Here is a 17,827-nt window from a genome sequence, read left to right on the forward strand (position 1 = left end):
AAATTCATTTGGGTGGTAAGTTGCATGACCGAGCGATAAACGGTGAAAGGAGTGTAGTGCCGAAGTGTAAAAAGTGCTCTGGTCATGAAGGGGGTTTCACCTAGCGGGGCTGAAGTGGTTAAAAACCTTGTTTCGTAAAGTGAGAGGCACAAACAACCTCCCAGGAGGACAAAGATCAGGAGCCTTTGCCTGGCCTGCCTGAACCTCTGCCTCCAATTCAGGATAAAGAGCAGACACAACCACCCCTTCAGCCAAAACGGGACCCGGGTCTTCAAAGTTCCCCCCTCCCGGAAAACAACGTGACAGAGCATCCGCCTTCACATTCTTAACCCCAGGGTGGAACGTGACAACAAAATTAAACCTTGAAAAGAACAAAGACCATCTGGCCTGTCTCGGGTTCAGACGCTTGGCTGACTCCAAGTAGGCCAGATTCTTATGGTCGGTAAACACGGTAATAGGGTGTCTGGCTCCCTCTAGCCAATGGCGCCGTTCCTCAAAAGCTAACTTGATGGCCAACAACTCCCTATCTCCCACATCGTAATTTCTCTCTGCGGAGGAGAGTTTCTTCGAGAAAAAGGCACACGGTCGCCATTCGGCAGGAGAGGGACCCTGAGACAAGACCGCACCCACACCCACCTCAGAAGCGTCCACCTCAACTATGAAGGGCAGAGATATATCAGGTTGTACCAAGATGGGAGCGGAAGCAAAACTCTCCTTGATACTAGAAAAGGCCTTACGCGCCTCTACCGACCAGGAGGAAAAATCTAACCCCTTTCTAGTCATATCAGTGAGTGGTTTAACAACAGAGGAATAATTTAAAATAAACTTCCTGTAATAATTGGCAAAACCCCAAAAACGCATCAGCGCCTTCTGATTCTCAGGAAGTTCCCACTCAAGCACAGCGCGGACCTTCTCGGGGTCCATGCGAAAACCAGAAGCGGAGAGAAGAAACCCCAGAAATTGAATTTCTGGAACCGCAAACACACATTTTTCCAGTTTAGCGTACAATTTATTCTCCCGCAGGATGAGCAAGACCTGACGTAGGTGGAAAAAATCAAAATGTCGTCTAGATACACTAGTACAAATTTCCCCATTAAATGATAAAAAAATGGTGTTCACAAAATGCTGAAAGATGGCTGGCGCATTAATCAAACCAAAAGGCATAACCAAATTCTCAAAATGGCCCTCAGGGGTATTGAAGGCCGTCTTCCAATCGTCTCCTTCTCTGACCCTGACCAGGTTGTATGCCCCTCTTAGATCCAACTTGGAAAAAACTTTAGCCCCAACAATCTGGTTAAACAGCTCCGGGATCAGAGGAAGCGGATAAGGGTCACGAATTGTGATACTGTTCAGCTCCCTGAAATCCAGACATGGTCTTAAAGAACCATCTTTTTTCTTAACAAAGAAAAAAACTGCAGCAACAGGTGACTTCGAGGGTCGCATGTGTCCCTTTCTCAGACTCTCAGAGATATAAGCACGCATAGCGACCCTTTCAGGTTGGGAGAGATTGTATAAATGAGATTTAGTCAGCTTGGCGCCTGGGATGAGATTAATAGTGCAATCATACTCCGTGTGAGGGGGCAATTCCTGAACACCACTCTCAGAAAACACATCCGAAAATTCAGAGAGAAAAGATGGTACAGTCTTAGTAGAAACCTCTGAAACAGATGTCATGAGGCAATTCTTTCTGCAAAAATCACTCCAACCATTTATTTGCCTCGCTTGCCAATCAATGGTGGGGTTATGTTTAGTGAGCCAGGGTAGCCCCAACACTAGAGGAGTAGGCAACCCGCTTAGGACGAAACATGACACATCCTCAACATGAGTATCACTCACAATCAAACGGATATTGTGAACTAGGCCCTTTAACGATTTCTGAGAAAGTTGAACGGAATCAATAGCAAAAACAGGTATATCCTTTCCCAAAGTGCATACCTGGAAACCATGTGTTATAGCAAATTGATTATCAATGAGATTGACAGCTGCTCCACTATCTACAAAAATCTCACAAAAAATGTTCTTGCTCTCTAGCGCCACCCTGGCAGGTAGGACAAAACGGGAACTACAAGCAAACGGAAAACCTTCAATTTCCGCATCAACCTTGCCAATAGTAACAGATGGAACGTTTTTAGAGGATTTTTTTCTTTTTGTTTCTTTATTACTCTCAAAAAACTGCCTGAATCTCCTAGAGGGACAAACATTTGCCAAATGATTTATACCTCCACAACAGAAACAACCCCTCCTTTGAGAGCTGAGTCTTCTATTGTCAGAGGCAAGCAAACCCAGCTGCATGGGATCCTGCTCAGAGAGGATTGAGAGCGACTGAGACCCCTGTGCACTGAATGAGACCACCGCACTGTCCTTGGACTGAGTATGCCTGTCAATCTGAACGGCCCGAGACATGGCAGAATCCAAGGAGGTAGGTCTCTCATGAAAGGCAAATGCATCTTTCGATCCCTCTGAAAGGCCATGGCAAAATTGACTTCGGAGTGCAGCATCATTCCAACCAGTATCAGCTGCCCATCTCCAAAATTCTGAACAGTGTATATCTCTGCGGACTGTTTACCCTGGCATAAAAGATGTAGTCTAGACTCAGCCAGAGCAATACGCCCTGGGTCATATATCTGACCCAGGGCTAAAAAAAATTCATCCACTGAACAGAGGGGCCATGCCCCCACCGGCAGCGAAAAGGCCCAAGACTGAGCGTTATCCCTGAGTAGCGAGATGATGATCTCCACCCTCCGCTCCTCATCACCAGAGGAATGGGGAAGTAGGCGAAAATGGAGTTTGCAAGCCTCTCTAAAACGAACAAAATTCTCACTACCCCCGGAGAACGTATCCGGAAGCGAGATTTTAGGCTCAGAACAAATTCCATGAACGCAAGCAGAAACGGTCACCTCAAACTGAGAGACAGTTTTCCGGAGATCTGCTACCTCCAGTGAAAGACCCTGCATGCGGTCAATGAAGGTTGAAACCGGATTCATGCTTAAGACGGTTTTGGCGGTTTATAATGTCATGGATGGTGTTGCAGAAAACTAGAAGACACAAATGAAGATCCGACTGACTTGATCCAAAACTAAGGAACAGGAGGGTAAGCCCTGTAAGAGCCCTAGCTCTCTCCCTTACTGCTCAGCCTATGCAAAAATCTCAATGGTAGAAAATTGCATATCCTCGTTCCTCGACTGTATAACACCTGAACACCCTATAATAGTGAGGGGACACGACCACCGGCTCCCTACACTTAATACGGAGGGAGTCAGGGTCTCCTAGGATAAAGCCCACAGGCAAACAGAAATAAAGAAAACAGACTTATCTTGTAGATGCAGTAGTAACAGCTTCTAGCATCAGCACACTCCAGGAAGTTGTATAAACCGCAAAGTGATGCAGTATGGGAAGAGATTTAAAGGGCTTCTGTCACCCCACAACAGTCATTTTTTTTTTTGGCTAGTTACATTCATTATAGCGCGATATATGAGAATATAATGTTGTCACTTACTTTCATGCGGCCGTTTCTTGAGAAAACAAAGTTTTATAATATGCAAATCCGGTCTCTACCAGCAAGTAGGGCGTCTACTTGCTGGTAGCCGCCACAGAAAACCGCCCCCTCGTCGTGTTGATTGACAGGGCCAGCCGTGATCTCCTCCTCCGGCCGGCCCTGTCAGTATTTAAAAAAATCGGGCGCCTCTGTTCATTCGGCGCAGGCGCTCTAAGATGAGGAGGCTCGTCTCCTCAGAACTCCCTCAGTGCGCCGATGACGTCTTCTCTTTCGGTGATGTCATCGGCGCAGGCGCACTGAGGGAGTTCTGAGGAGACGAGCCTCCTCATCTCAGAGCGCCTGCGCCGAATGAACAGAGGCGCGCGATTTTTGAAATACTGACCCGGCCGGAGGAGGAGATCACGGCTGGCCCTGTCAATCAACACGACGAGGGGGCGGTTTTCTGACGCCCTACTTGCTGGTAGAGACCGGATTTGCATATTATAAAACTTCGTTTTCTCAAGAAACGGCCGCATGAAAGTAAGTGACAACATTATATTCTCATATATCGCGCTATAATGAATGTAACTAGCCCAAAAAAAAAAAAAATGACTGTTGTGGGGTGACAGAAGCCCTTTAACCACTTCAGCCCCGCTAGCTGAAACCCCCTTCATGACCAGAGCACTTTTTACACTTCGGCACTACACTCATTTCACCGTTTATCGCTCGGTCATGCAACTTACCACCCAAATGAATTTTACCTCCTTTTCTTCTCACTAATGGAGCTTTCATTTGGTGGTATTTTATTGCTGCTGACATTTTTACTTTTTTTGTTATTAATCGAAATGTAACGATTTTTTTGCAAAAAAATGACATTTTTCACTTTCAGCTGTAAAATTTTGCAAAAAAAACGACATCCATATATAAATTTTTCGCTAAATTTATAGTTCTACATGTCTTTGATAAAAAAAAAATGTTTGGGCAAAAAAAAAAAATGGTTTGGGTAAAAGTTATAGCGTTTACAAACTATGGTACAAAAATTAGAATTTCCGCTTTTTGAAGCAGCTCTGACTTTCTGAGCACCTGTCATGATTCCTGAGGTTCTACAATGCCCAAACAGTAGAAAACCCCCACAAATGACCCCATTTTGGAAAGTAGACACCCTAAGGTATTCGCTGATGGGCATAGTGAGTTCATAGAACTTTTTATTTTTTGTCACAAGTTAGCGGAAAATGATGATGATTTTTTATTTTTTTCTTACAAAGTCTCATATTCCACTAACTTGCGACAAAAAATAAAAATTTTTAGGAACTCGCCATGCCCCTCACGGAATACCTTGGGGTGTCTTCTTTCCAAAATGGGGTCACTTGTGGGGTAGTTATACTGCCCTGGCAATTTAGGGGCCCAAATGTGTGAGAAGAACTTTGCAATCGAAATGTGTAAAAAATGACCGGTGAAATCCGAAAGGTGCACTTTGGAATATGTGCCCCTTTGCCCACCTTGGCTGCAAAAAAGTGTCACACATCTGGTATCACCGTACTCAGAAGAAGTTGGGGAATGTGTTTTGGGGTGTCATTTTACATATACCCATGCTGGGTGAGAGAAATATCTTGGCAAAAGACAACTTTTCCAATTTTTTTATACAAAGTTGGCATTTGACCAAGATATTTTTCTCACCCAGCATGGGTATATGTAAAATGACATCCCAAAACACATTCCCCAACTTCTCCTGAGTACGGCGATACCACATGTGTGACACTTTTTTGCAGCCAAGGTGGGCAAAGGGGCACATATTCCAAAGTGCACCTTTCGGATTTCACCGGTCATTTTTTACACATTTCGATTGCAAAGTTCTTCTCACACATTTGGGCCCCTAAATTGCCAGGGCAGTATAACTACCCCACAAGTGACCCCATTTTGGAAAGAAGACACCCCAAGGTATTCCGTGAGGGGCACGGCGAGTTCCTAGAATTTTTTATTTTTTGTCACAAGTTAGCGGAAAATGATGATTTTTCTTTTTTTTTCTTTTTTCCTTACAAAGTCTCATATTCCACTAACTTGCGACAAAAAATAAAAAATTCTAGGAACTCGCCATGCCCCTCACGGAATACCTTGGGGTGTCTTCTTTCCAAAATGGGGTCACTTGTGGCGTAGTTATACTGCCCTGGCAATTTAGGAGCCTAAATGTGTAAGAAGTACCTTGCAATCAAAATGTGTAAAAAATGGCCTGCAAAATCCGAAAGGTGCTCTTTGGAATATGTGCCCCTTTGCCCACCTTGGCTGCAAAAAAGTGTCACACATGTGGTATCGCCGTACTCAGGAGAAGTTGGGGAATGTGTTTTGGGGTGTCATTTTACATATACCCATGCTGGGTGAGAGAAATATCTTGGCAAAAGATAACTTTTCCCATTTTTTTATACAAAGTTGGCATTTGACCAAGATATTTTTCTCACCCAGCATGGGTATATGTAAAATGACACCCCAAAACACATTCCCCAACTTCTCCTGAGTACGGCGATACCACATGTGTGACACTTTTTTGCAGCCAAGGTGGGCAAAGGGGCACATATTCCAAAGTGCACCTTTCGGATTTCGCAGGCCATTTTTTACACATTTTGATTGCAAGGTACTTCTTACACATTTGGGCCCCTAAATTGCCAGGGCAGTATAACTACCCCACAAGTGACCCCATTTTGGAAAGAAGACACCCCAAGGTATTCCGTGAGGGGCATGGCGAGTTCCTAGAATTTTTTATTTTTTGTCGCAAGTTAGTGGAATATGAGACTTTGTAAGGAAAAAAGAAAAAAAAAGAAAAATCATCATTTTCCGCTAACTTGTGACAAAAAATAAAAAATTCTAGGAACTCGCCGTGCCCCTCACGGAATACCTTGGGGTGTCTTCTTTCCAAAATGGGGTCACTTGTGGCGTAGTTATACTGCCCTGGCAATTTAGGAGCCTAAATGTGTAAGAAGTACCTTGCAATCAAAATGTGTAAAAAATGGCCTGCAAAATCCGAAAGGTGCTCTTTGGAATATGTGCCCCTTTGCCCACCTTGGCTGCAAAAAAGTGTCACACATCTGGTATCGCCGTACTCAGGAGAAGTTGGGGAATGTGTTTTGGGGTGTCATTTTACATATACCCATGCTGGGTGAGAGAAATATCTTGGCAAAAGATAACTTTTCCCATTTTTTTATACAAAGTTGGCATTTGACCAAGATATTTTTCTCACCCAGCATGGGTATATGTAAAATGACACCCCAAAACACATTCCCCAACTTCTCCTGAGTACGGCGATACCAGATGTGTGACACTTTTTTGTAGCCTAGATGCGCAAAGGGGCCCAAATTCCTTTTAGGAGGGCATTTTTAGACATTTGGATCCCAGACTTCTTCTCACACTTTCGGGCCCCTAAAAAGCCAGGGCAGTATAAATACCCCACATGTGACCCCACTTTGGAAAGAAGACACCCCAAGGTATTCAATGAGGGGCATGGCGAGTTCCTAGAAATTATTTTTTTTTTGCATAAGTTAGCGGATATTGATTTTTTTTGTTTTTTTCTCACAAAGTCTCACTTTCCGCTAACTTAGGACAAAAATTTCAATCTTTCATGGACTCAATATGCCCCTCACGGAATACCTTGGGGTGTCTTCTTTCCGAAATGGGGGTCACATGTGGGGTATTTATACTGCCCTGGCTTTTTAGGGGCCCTAAAGCGTGAGAAGAAGTCTGGAATATAAATGTCTAAAAATGTTTACGCATTTGGATTCCGTGAGGGGTATGGTGAGTTCATGTGAGATTTTATTTTTTGACACAAGTTAGTGGAATATGAGACTTTGTAAGAAAAAACAAAAACAAACAAAAAATTTCCGCTAACTTGTGCCAAAAAAAATGTCTGAATGGAGCCTTACCAGGGGGGGGGGGTGATCAATGACAGGGGGGTGATCAATGACAGGGGGGTGATCACCCATATAGACTCCCTGATCACCCCCCTGTCATTGATCACCCCCCTGGTAAGGCTCCATTCAGACGTCCGTATAATTTTTACGGATCCATGGATCGGATCCGCAAAATACATGCGGACGTCTGAATGGAGCCTTACAGGGGGGTTATCAATGACAGGGGGTGATCAGGGTGATCACCCCCCTGTCACTGATCTCCCCCCCTGTAAGGCTCCATTCAGACGTCCGCATGATTTTTACGGATCCATGGATACATGGATCGGATCCACAAAACACATGCGGACGTCTGAATGGAGCCTTACAGGGGGGTTATCAATGACAGGGGGTGATCAGGGTGATCACCCCCCTGTCACTGATCACCCCCCCTGTAAGGCTCCATTCAGACGTCCGCATGATTTTTACGGATCCATGGATCGGATCCACAAAACACATGCGGACGTCTGAATGGAGCCTTACAGGGGGGTGATCAATGACAGGGGGGTGATCAGGGAGTGTATATGGGTGATCACCCCCCTGTCATTGATCACCCCCCTGTAAGGCTCCATTCAGACGTCCGCATGTGTTTTGTGGATCCGATCCATGTATCCATGGATCCGTAAAAATCATGCGGACGTCTGAATGGAGCCTTACAGGGGGGTGATCAATGACAGGGGGGTGATCAATGACAGGGGGTGATCAGGGAGTGTATATGGGTGATCACCCGCCTGTCATTGATCACCCCCCTGTAAGGCTCCATTCAGACGTCCGCATGATTTTTACGGATCCATGGATACATGGATCGGATCCACAAAACACATGCGGACGTCTGAATGGAGCCTTACAGGGCGGTGATCAATGACAGGGGGGTGATCAGGGAGTGTATATGGGTGATCACCCGCCTGTCATTGATCACCCCCTGTAAGGCTCCATTCAGACGTCCGCATGTGTTTTGCGGATCCGATCCATGTATCCATGGATCCGTAAAAATCATGCGGACGTCTGAATGGAGCCTTACAGGGGGGTGATCAATGACAGGGGGTGATCAGGGAGTGTATATGGGTGATCACCCGCCTGTCATTGATCATCCCCCTGTAAGGCTCCATTCAGACGTCCGCATGATTTTTACGGATCCATGGATACATGGATCGGATCCACAAAACACATGCGGACGTCTGAATGGAGCCTTACAGGGGGGTGATCAATGACAGGGGGGTGATAAGGGAGTGTATATGGGTGATCACCCGCCTGTCATTGATCACCCCCTGTAAGGCTCCATTCAGACGTCCGCATGTGTTTTGCGGATCCGATCCATGTATCCATGGATCCGTAAAAATCATGCGGACGTCTGAATGGAGCCTTACAGGGGGGTGATCAATGACAGGGGGGTGATCAATGACAGGGGGTGATCAGGGAGTGTATATGGGTGATCACCCGCCTGTCTTTGATCACCCCCCTGTAAGGCTCCATTCAGACGTCCGTATGCATTTTGCGGATCCGATCCATGTATCCGTGGATCCGTAAAAATCATACGGACGTCTGAACGGAGCCTGACAGGGGGGTGATCAATGACAGGGGGGTGATCAGGGAGTTTATATGGGGTGATCATGGGTGATCAGGGGTTTATAAGGGGTTAATAAGTGACAGGGGGGGGGGGGGTGTAGTGTAGTGTGGTGTTTGGTGCGACTGTACTGAGCTACCTGAGTCCTCTGGTGGTCGATCCTAACAAAAGGGACCACCAGAGGACCAGGTAGGAGGTATATTAGACGCTGTTATGAAAACAGCGTCTAATATACCTGTTAGGGGTTAAAAAATTCGGATCTCCAGCCTGCCAGCGACCTATCGCCGCTGGCTGGCTGGAGATCCACTCGCTTACCTTCCGTTCCTGTGAGCGCGCGCGCCTGTGTGCGCGCGTTCACAGGAAATCCCGGCCCTCGCGAGATGACGCGTATATGCGTCGTCGTGCGCAGGGCTGCCGCCTCCGGACCGCACATCTGCGTTAGGCGGTCCGGAGGCGGTTACAGGGATGCAATCAGTGCAACTACATGACAGCTGAGAGAGGCTAACGAGATGAGAAAACGAAAGCAAAACAAAAGGAACCTCAAGCAGGAGGTTCTGTAGAACGTCTGTCAGAGCTTCTCAGATGTCTGGTGGTGACAGGATCTGATAGAAACTTTTAAATACATAAAGGGAATCAACAAGGTAAAAGAGGAGAAAATATTTAAAAAAAGAAAAACTGCTACAAGAGGACATAGTTTTAAATTGGAGGGGCAAAGGTTTAAAAGTAATATCAGGAAGTATTACTTTACTGAGAGAGTAGCGGATGCATGGAATAGCCTTCCTGCAGAAGTGGTAGCTGCAAATACAGTGAAGAAATTTAAGCATGCATAGGATAGGCATAAGGCCATCCTTCATATAAGATCAGGCCAAGGGCTATTCATAGTATTCAGTATATTGGGCAGACTAGATGGGCTAAATGTTTCTTATCTGCCGACACATTCTATGTTTCTAGATCTTGTATGAAGTCCCAATTCTCGATCTTCATATGCTGTATCTCTAGGTGGTCAAACATCTGGGCAAGGTCAGCGTGAGAATGAACGGTGAGTCTGAAACCTTTAAAAGAGAAGGTGAGACCGAATGGAAAGGTCCAACGATAAGGTACTTTTTTTATTTCTGAGCCAGGGTTTGAGGACCTTGCTCTTTCTAAGAGTAATGGGCGTTAGATCCTGGTATATGTTGATAGTTGCTCCTTGGTACATAACTGCAGAGGCGTTGCGGGACCTAGAGAGGACAGCTTCTTTATCTTGGAAATTAAGGAAGCAACATATTATGTCCCTAGGGGGGTCCAATGGATTTGGCTGAGGGCGTAGAGCTCGGTGGGCTCTTTCTAGTATAATTTGCAATGGGTACTCTGGGCCTAGTATATCTGCACAGATGGATTGAATTGCTATCGGTACCTCAGAGGCGATGATGGATTCTGGCACTCCACGGTACCGGAGGTTATTTCTCCTTCCGTGATTTTCCTGGTCCTCCAATGCTGTATGGACTGCGTTGAGGTGTTCTTGACATCTCTGCAGGCTGAGGGATGCTGCTGTTTGCCAGTCTTGCATGGCGGCTTGTGTACCTTCCAGCGTCTCCACTCTTCCCCCTATGTGTCTCACATCCTGGCGGAGGGAGGCTAATTCGTGGGCCACAGGCTTTAGTGCTTTGGTTAAAGCCCCTTTAAGGAATTTCCTTGAAATCGGGAGGCTCTGTGATCCCCTTGCCTCCTCCGTATTGCTTTCATCGTCCGAAGTCTCATGTTCGCTCATGGATGCCACGATTTGTGATGCGGGCGCCATCTTGGATTCTTTGGCAGCGCTTATTGCCATGGCTTTCCTGATAAATTTATAAATTTTTCTCCTTTACCAGTCGGGTTCTTCTGGTGGTGGATGGTGTCCCCGGATTTGGGGTTTCTTATTTTCACAATTTTTAGTCGGGTTAGCTGGCGTAAGCTAGGTAGAGAACGAGCCTGTGTAGCGGAGCTCAGGCGCTTGCGACTATTCCCTTCTGGCGCTAGCTCTGCCCCCTGTAACAGCCGGCGGTGTCTTTTCTGAAGGGGGTCACATCGTGCCAATGTGTTTGGAGAGACCGGGAACCAGCTGACATCACTGCCCCCACGTGACTGCAGCCAAGGACTATTTCACCCTTATCACCCTACGGAACTTTCATCTACCCGGTAACTGACTTTTGCTCTGCTTAACCCTGTTGTACCTATATAACCTGTATCTGTAACCTCAGACCACTGTATATATTCTCTGTGTATATTGTGTTATATCTAGTGTGCCCTTAAGGCGATTAAATATATAATTTAATCTTGTGCTATCTTGTATCTCGATTACGAATGCCCACGTCCGTGTTTCGGCCTAGTTATAAGCTACCGCGGGTTGGTTTCTCACCCTATATAATCCTGTTAGCGGACCGGCCTTATATCAAACGAGAAGCTGGTGGCAGTATACCCGGGCTGAAAAGGCGCTGTTTCACGGCGGCAGTGAAAAGGCTCTCAGCTCGTTGCCTCTCTGCCTGCGTGGACAGGAGGTGTCTGTATAAACTGTACCAAGCTGACCTTACCCGCTTCTCTGGAGGGCGTAACGTCACGCTTTGGTAACAAGTGACCAAAGAGGGCACGAGGCGTGGTATTCGTCACAACAGATAATAACTATTAGCTGATTTTAAGGGTTACAACACATGTATACATATATATTGTACATTAACTTGTGTGGTGTGTGTATCTGAGAAACAACACTATCTCTGGCCATTATATAACCTGTATCTGGCATTTTCTAGTAGTTTTCCTCTGGTTTGCAGCTCTCTCAGGCATAGTCGGTAGAGACTAACTGCCATCCACTGCGCACACAGAAAGTAGAGGAAAATCTCCCTCCTGACTGTCTTACAGTCACTCAGAAGCAGCCCCAGGATAATGGAAGATATTACAGAAGTACTGACCTGTATTTTTGTGAATGAATCACTTGTGATGACCTATGAGCTTCCTATATAGCTGAGCAGTCCTGCTTGTCCATGTGTGTGTCTTCTCAGTTTCTCCTCACTCCTCCACCCTCCCCTCTCCATAGACATGCATTGACATGTCTAATATGATACTCCTGCAGAGATGATCCCATCCTGAACAGGAAAAAGGCATTTTTCAAAATGAAAAGCAATTGGGGGAAGAAATGGGGGCTGGTTCACAGCTGATAACAGGAGAACTAGACATTTTTTACTGATAAAACATATTACAAAGTTTCTTGTGGTTGCTTGTACTCTTGAATTATGCATAGTTGTGTGAAATGTGAGTGACTATTTAAAGTGGTATTCCTTTTTTAGACATTTTTGGCATATCCACTGGATGTGTCTTAAATGTCAGACCAATGTGGGTCCTGCTTTTGGGACCTTTGCCTGTCTCCCGATCCCCATCCTGCTTGAAGGGAGGAGGCAGCTGTGTGTCCACGGCTGTCACTTTTATATGAATTACAGAAACACTTGAGCACGCTTTCTAGGCTGCTTTCTTAACTCCCATAGAACTAAATGGAGAGAGCATCTGATATGTTTGTGGCCACCTCTCCATTTGTTCCCTACCTGGATGCTTTGTCTGGCAGCCACCTCACCAGATGGGACAGGGTTTTGAAAAAAGTGCTATAAATGTGGGAACATTGTATTCATATAGGGATATGGAATGTGTTATATGGGTAGTTAAAGTGCATCTATCAGCTAAATATGCTGCCCTATATAAGGGCAGTATATTACACCTACAGGTTCGTACTAGTAGTAGCAAAAATGGAACAAAAAATGCGGTGCAGTTTGGCTAACAGGACAAACATATTTTATGTCAGTCACCAACTTGTGAGACAAGGGATGGCGGGCAAGCATTCTGTTCGTGAATACATTACATTATGTCCAGAGATCCAGATCTGCTAGTAGCAAAACAGCACAACATTTTGTCTACTACTGTATTACAGACCAGTATATGTAATATGGTGCCCTTAAACAGGGCAGCAGATCAACCTAGCAGACTTACTTTTTAACTTGTTTGCATCGTCTGCCATACACAGGGCCGTCTTTAATATTGATTGGACCCTGGGCAAGAATTTACTTGGGCCCCCTAGATCCCGCCTCCCACACCATAGCATGCAATCTCGCCCTCCACCACAACACACACACAAAAGAAAAAATCCACACACCTCATAGAGTACAGTGAATTACTGTAAATACGTACAGTTCTGAAGACTCCAGCAGGCTCAGGGCTGGAAGTGGGCACCACTCTGCAGTTCAGGAAGGAGCCAGGGGCTCTGCAGCGTTCGGGTGTCCGCCTGGCCGTGCGGAGGCGTGCGGATCCGTGCGGATCCGCCCAGACTTACAATGTAAGTCAATGGGGACGGATCCGTTTGAAGATGCCACAATATGGCTCAATCTTCAGGCGGATCCGTCCCCCATTGACTTTACATTGAAAGTCTGGACGGATCCGTACGAGGCTATTTTCACACTTAGCTGTTATATGCTAAAAATCACGGAACGGATCCGATCGAACGCTAGTGTGAAAGTAGCCTTATATGTAAAATTGGGAAAGGAGGTGATTTATACTTAATATTTTAACTTAACAATTTACCCCCTTAGGGGCTAGAACCTGGGATCTTTTAGGTCCTTGTCTATTCACCCTAATAGAGATCTATTAGGGTGAATAGGACTTCACACTTTCCCTGCTGCCCTGTGCATAGTACACACAGCAGCAGGGAGCTGACTATGGCAGCCAGGGCTTCATTAGTGTCCTGGCTGCCATGGTAACTGATCGGAACCCCGCAATTACACTGCTGGGGCTCCGATCAGAAGCTGTCACCAATGAGAGGAGGTGAGGGGACTCTGTGGCCGCTGCCACCGATGATTTTAATACTGGGGAGGGCGCACTGCGCCACCAATGTTTTTAATGCTGTGGAGGAGGGTGAGCGTGCACTGCGCCACCAATTTTTTTAATACTGGGGATGGGGGGGGGGGTGAGGGCGCACTGCGCCACCAATGATAACTAACGTTTAATACATTACAAATGCAGGTGGCAGAAACACATTGCCGCCACCCGACCTCTGACAGGGCGCTGCGATCTGTGGCAGTTAACCCCTCAGGTACCACGTTGCCACGGATCAGAGGCAGGGTGTCGGCAATGTGTTTCTGACGCCACCTGCATTTGTAATGTATTAAACGTTAGTTATCATTGGTGGTGCAGTGGCCACAGCCCCTCCCCTCCTCCGCCCCTCTGTGCTCTCATTAGAGGAAGCTGCAGCACAGGGGGGAGGGAGAGACTGCTTCCTTCTTGCCTTATTAAAGCTGGGGGCAGCAAAAAAAAATAAAAAATCATACAGTATGGGGTATTTTAAGCAATAGCTTGGATGCAGTCAGCAAATGCTGTGTCTAGTCCCTGGAAGTAGAGTTCCTACCCTATATATTATAGCTCAAAATTACTCCAGTGACTCAAGTAATTCTTGAAATGTGATATTTTTATTTGATTTTTATGCGACAAAGTTGTGACATTTCGGCCATCACAGCCTTTTTCAAACTGGTGCCACTTTTGGAGAGCTTGTAAAACTTGGACAAATGATGGCTGGATCTTGTCAAATGTGCTGCTGCACTACTGGAAGGTGCCATGGGGGACATTATTTTAGCTGGGGGCCTACCATCCTGTGGGTGTTCTCAGAAGGGTGTGTCAAATTGCTGCTGGAGTGCTGGTTCCTTGGTGTGTCAGTACGTACTGAGTCCGCTATGTTGTTCGGATTGCAGTACGTTTGCATGGGTTCCAGTTCTCCTTGGTGTGTCTTCTGTTGTGCCGTCCAGCAGCTGTGGCAGGTAAGTTACCATGCCTTCCTTGGGTTTTGGTTCAGTGATTTTCCCCGCCACTGGGTACTTACCTGCCGTTTCACTTGGCTTCCTCTCCTTGCTCTTAGGCCTGCAGAGACTCCTGCTCATCCGTGTCTTGGAACAGATCATCTCTCCCCTGCTCCTATGTGAGGAATTATCAGGGTGACTCAGGGTCCTAGGTATCGTGGGTATGAGCCGTCGTACCATCCAGGTCCGCTCATACGGTGAGGAGTTAGGGCGAGGATTAGGGCCGATTTAGGAGGTGACCTGCTCCCTGATCCTGGCCTAGCTGCTTCCCCGCATACCCATCATCGTACAGTAGGGAGTTTCCTCCACTCCCCACCGTGACATTCAGTCTACGCATGCCCAGACCTTTTAAAAATGTAAAAAAAAAATACCGGATCCGTTTTTCCAGATGACATCGGAGAGACGGATCCGGTATTGCAATGCATTTGTGAGACGGATCCAGATCAGTCTACAAATTTACTTAATTTTTGACCCGGAACGCGGCTCGTCATAAATTGGGCTAATCCTCCGGGAGTGCAAGTGGAAAAAAATGTGTCCCAGTGTGTCTATGCCAAGCCTCTTCCCTTCGCAGCCCCCATGAACTTTTGTTTTTAATCTTGGCAGATGACTTATGCAGAACATAGAGAACGCTCTCTTCCGCTTCTCCTTCAAATAGCTTATGTTCTGCTGTAACCTGTCACTGTGTCTGTGGCAGCAGCGGTCAGGGCTCGGAGCACTCTGCAGATCACGACACTGGATGTCAGGTCAGTGCATGCAGGCAGACCAGTGACACTGTCTGCAGATCGTCGCCCGGCTAAAGTTTCTCGGAGTGCTAGGCTAGCCAATCAGCAGCAGGCTATCCTAGCACTGCTAATGCTCATTGGCCTGCAGAGAGATAGAGTGCTCATCAGGAGCCACTGTGTCACTGTTGGGCTTGTTAAGGAGGGGGTTGGCCCAAGTAGCAATTTGCCAGAAAGCGGGGCCATTCCTACCTGCCCCATAGCAGCTGCGTGATCTGCCTCCTTTGGAAGTACGCCACTGCGCATAGCATTATCCTTCCTGCATCAAACTTTAACAGTTGGCACAATGCAGTTAAGCAGGTAACATTCAAATCCAGACTCGTCCATCAGCGTGATTGATCACCCCACAGAACACGTTTCCACAACTGCAGAGTTCAGTGGCATGCTCTACACCACTCCAGCTGACATTGTGTTTGGTGATGTAGGGCTTGCATGTGCAGCCACCGGGAATGCAGGGGCAATATGTGAGTGTGGTGGCTTGATGGGTGTTGGTACTCACGTTTCTGCAGCTTCCTGGGCCGGCGTGCAGTGATGAGAAGGAAGGCACTGGATTCCTTCAGGGCACACTCTGGTGTTGATGGGTCTCCTGCCAGATGTCGGTTGAGGCTCCCTTGGTGGTAGCTTCACCCGCAATGCTAGGAGGGAGGCTCATTCCCATCCCTGTCTGCCATTGGCTGCTCTCCCCCGACACTGGATGTTTTCCTCCGTGTACAGGGAGAAGCAGCAGCGGCAATGCGGGGACCAGGAGCGACACCGAGAGCGGGGTAAATATATTACCTGTGAGGGGCCCAGCACATGTGTTTTTTTTTTAAATTGGATAACCCTTTAATGTCTTAACATACATCCATATAACAGATACCGTCAGAAAATCTGAGGCCCTGTTTCTTCAACATCTAGTGCCCAATAAGAGCCAGAGAACAAGTAATGCCACTAGTGTGGTTGAACTATTAAGACGTGCCATGAGCCTATTCAGTGTACTCTTCATGTAAGAGCTTATTCTATGTGCTCCACTGCCACCTCCTGGCCCACATTGGGAAATATGCTACAGTAACAAATTTACAGTGCTGCCACATGGTCTACATGTTCACCCTTAATGAAGAATTCCAGGCTAGACATTTTCACTGCAAAGTGCTCTACTTTTAGCAAAGCGTGCTTGAAATTACGTCTTCTATCCCATGTACTTGAAGAAGAAGGAACATGCAGGATGCAGCGGCGCAACCAGGCAAGTTCATATACTGCATGTCCATGTAATTTGAATGATTTCTTTATTGAAGTGATTTACAGGTGACGTGGATATGCAAATGAAAAACAGGCAATTAAATGAATAAACAGTTAAATGCTGAATTTAAGGGCTCGTTCACACGAACTGTGCTGTGGACTGCAAATTGCAGTCCGCAATGCAGGGGCTGACTGGCAACTTTTGGCCCAGGGGGCAAGTAACACCCAGAGGCCCACTGAGCCGCCCCCCCCCCCCCCCCCCACACTTTCGTCAGCCATGTAAATTAGAACACAGTAAAACAAAATAAACTAGGCATGCTCCGATATATCGGACGCCGAAACACATCAGCCGAAAATTGCATTTTTGGTATAATGCCGAAAGTGTAATTTTCTGGCTGATACAGTGTTGCATCCGTGTATTCTCTCCTCCCCGCTGGGCGCTGCTCTGTGTCCCCCCCCCATGACACTTGATGACTTTTGCAGGAGAAACTGTATATTGTGTGGCACAGTGTAGGCTATATGTGTATAACATAAACATATTTCATTTGAAAATTTACAGTTACTTGACCCTTGGGGATCTCGGACGCCACTTCCACGCTTTGGCCGGGGGCTCGGCGGAGCTGATGTTGTGTTTTATCCTAATGAGAAAGATTTCATAATAAGGATTTGGAGAAGGGGCAGAGGGATAGCAGAGCAGGGAGAGGCTGGTGCTGCTACGAGGGGGTCATACCATGGGGGAGTAATAAAGCCCACCATAATGCCCCACCCCCCCAGTAGAAATAATTCTCCTTATAATAGACAGTGCACAAAATACCCCCTTGTAATATCCCCAGTTGAGCTAATGTCCCCATAGTGCCCCCTATAATGTGCCAGTAGCCAGATAGGGCCCCCCTATAATGTGCCAGTAGCCACATAGGGCCCCCCTATAATGTGCCAGTAGCCATATGCCCCCCCATAATGTGCCAGTAGCCATAGGTCCCCTATAATCTGCCAGTAGTCCATAGCCCCCCTATAAT

This window comes from Bufo gargarizans, chromosome 3, assembly GCF_014858855.1.
Source record: "Bufo gargarizans isolate SCDJY-AF-19 chromosome 3, ASM1485885v1, whole genome shotgun sequence".
Lineage (NCBI taxonomy): Eukaryota > Metazoa > Chordata > Amphibia > Anura > Bufonidae > Bufo > Bufo gargarizans.